The following is a 2,529-nucleotide window of genomic DNA, read 5'->3' on the forward strand; positions in this document are numbered from 1 at the left end:
CACGATGGCGCACATCACCTGTTCGACAGATGGCTCAAACCAAGTTATCGCCACCAACAGCGTCAAGCCAAGGTCACCACTAATCTCCTCGAGCCTGCGGTCGACCTCAACGACAACAAGGTTTGAGCAGCTCGCACCTGTACGGCCAACGCGCTCCATCAGCACGGGCACCTTCTCCATCACTGAGGAGGTCGTTCCTTCCGGGGCGTCCACCACCGACATCGATTCCAAGGACGGCGTGCAGGAGCTCGATGCCTCACTTTTGATCTCCATCAACACCTCCCATCTTGTGACAAACAAGGTTTCAGCCATCAAACTGATGCAGATGTTCGTGGACTATGACGTGGATTTGCCGTCCACAAGGCACCACGGGCTGTGGATACGTCCGATGCCATGGCAATCACTTTGGGGAGACCTTGCAGATGGCAGGGACGTAGGACCCATCCCTTGGCCTTTGTTTCCTGTGAAGAAGTTCATGGAGCATACATTCCAGTTTGTCCAATTGCTTGATATGACTAGTAGCACCTTTCCTATGGAATCATGTCATGCTGGAGAACAAGGGCAGCTCACTTTCTGGGTTTCCGCTGAGCCAAGCAATTGTTGTGAGGCTGGGTCAAAGAGAGTGAAATTCAACACTCTGTCTGTTTTCCCTAATTGCTCTAAACATTTCCAATGGAAAGTTGCATGGCCACTTAGTTCCAAGAGGAAAACATCTGCTAGCAGGCCTTGTCTTATGCCATGGCCGTCATTTGCTTGCTCTCCTGAAGAAGTGATTCTGAAGCATACAGAGCTGCTACCGCAGGTTACGTATGCGATGCAGTATTTATCTCATGATCTGAACTCTTGGAGAGCATCCTTGAGGCATTTGCCAAGTGCGCGACTGAAACCATGTACTTATCAGAAGTTTGCTTGTTGGATCCCCATGGCGCTGAGAGATACACCTGTCCTGGGTCAGCCGATAATGCAATTTATGGGTGATCTGAACCTGGGTGTTGTGGTATGGCGTCTACTTATCTGTTCTATGGCTGCACATCTATTTCAGAACATGCAGCAAATGGGCGCTTGCGCAGGATGTTCGAACAAATTTTTTCTTCAGTTCATGCAAATTGGGCCATATGAACTAGATTGTGCTACTGTTATTTACTTGCTTGAGGACTATTTGAGACAAGTTAATCTTGAGCTACGACGGGAATGGCCACTGCTAGTAAAAGCTAATTTCAGCGAGTTGTGTTCATTCAGGCAGTTTGATTCAGATTCTACATTATGCTTGTTCCCTTGGAATCCAGGGGGTTATTTGTTCAGAATAACCACGGGGTTTCTACTTCTAGTAATTGTTCACAACGGCATGTTATGTGTATCACTGCCGAGTCCAGCTAGTGCTTCTCTCAGATTGCAAAAAAGTGACTGGTTGTTTCCTATTTGTCTGAAGGTCATGATGCGGTGCTTGGTTCTACTATCTTCAGCTGACATTGATTATGAGCTGCGGCGTTGACCAGATCAAACAAAAGATTGTGGTGTGCTTGTGAAGTTCAGAATATTGCATATTTTTCTAGTTCCTTCAGTCAAGCTACAACCATGGCCTTCCTGCAGATATACATTCACACATTTCGAGCAGCCGTTCTTTCCCCAGTTACCTTTTCCTAGGACTGACAAAATGCCAGATACAAGGCGGCACATGAACATTTCAGTAGAGTGGCAGTGTTTACATCAAGAAGAATTTAGCGGGAATGGCCATTGTGATACAGATGGCAATTCTAAACCAGATGGCCTATACATGGTAGCAGGCTGCTATGGCGCTGGGCATCTGGTGTTGTATCCTTGCCAACCATCTCACACAGACTTAATTGTGGTTCTGACCATGGCACCACATCGCTTCAAAAATTTCTATGGCCTATATAGTTTCAGCGACAGTCCGACAAGGGAGCTTCCAGAATTTGATGTATATAGAGCTATACTGTGTGACCTTATGCTAGTTCTGGACCAGCACCTGGACATTTCGAATTCGTGGCTTGATGTTTCTAACAATTGTTGCTCTCTGTTGTGGCTCAGTTCAGATTATATGCTCAATTATGCTATGGATGTGATTGAAGCATCTACCTGTTGGACATATCTTGGGATCCTGGAGGGATGGCATGGCCGTTGTCACCTGAATTGGCTCAGCGAGTGGTCTTCGAAGGAGGAAAGTGTGGCATCATCTTAACTGCGGCCTACCTCGTCCACGCCAGCTACATTTCATTTCGGCTACTGCATGGACTCCGATGGATTCAAGGTACAGCAAGTTTTGTGGGATCAGGGTGGTGTGAGCCTTTCAAGTCTTATACATCCTTCGGGGGGGCCTACCTTGGCCACAACTACTGCTTCGACCTCGTCGAAATCTGCCCCGGCTTCGGCTACCACCGTGACTACGACCGCTTCTTCAAGCTCGTTCGAGTCCACCTCAACAATGGTTACTACTGCGACAACTACCATGGCGCCCCCAACATGATTGATGATCTTCAAGCACCGTGGGATCCTGGCGAGCTCTCCAGG

The sequence above is a fragment of the Triticum dicoccoides genome, chromosome 2A (assembly GCF_002162155.2).
Source record: "Triticum dicoccoides isolate Atlit2015 ecotype Zavitan chromosome 2A, WEW_v2.0, whole genome shotgun sequence".
Taxonomy (NCBI): Eukaryota; Viridiplantae; Streptophyta; class Magnoliopsida; order Poales; family Poaceae; genus Triticum; species Triticum dicoccoides.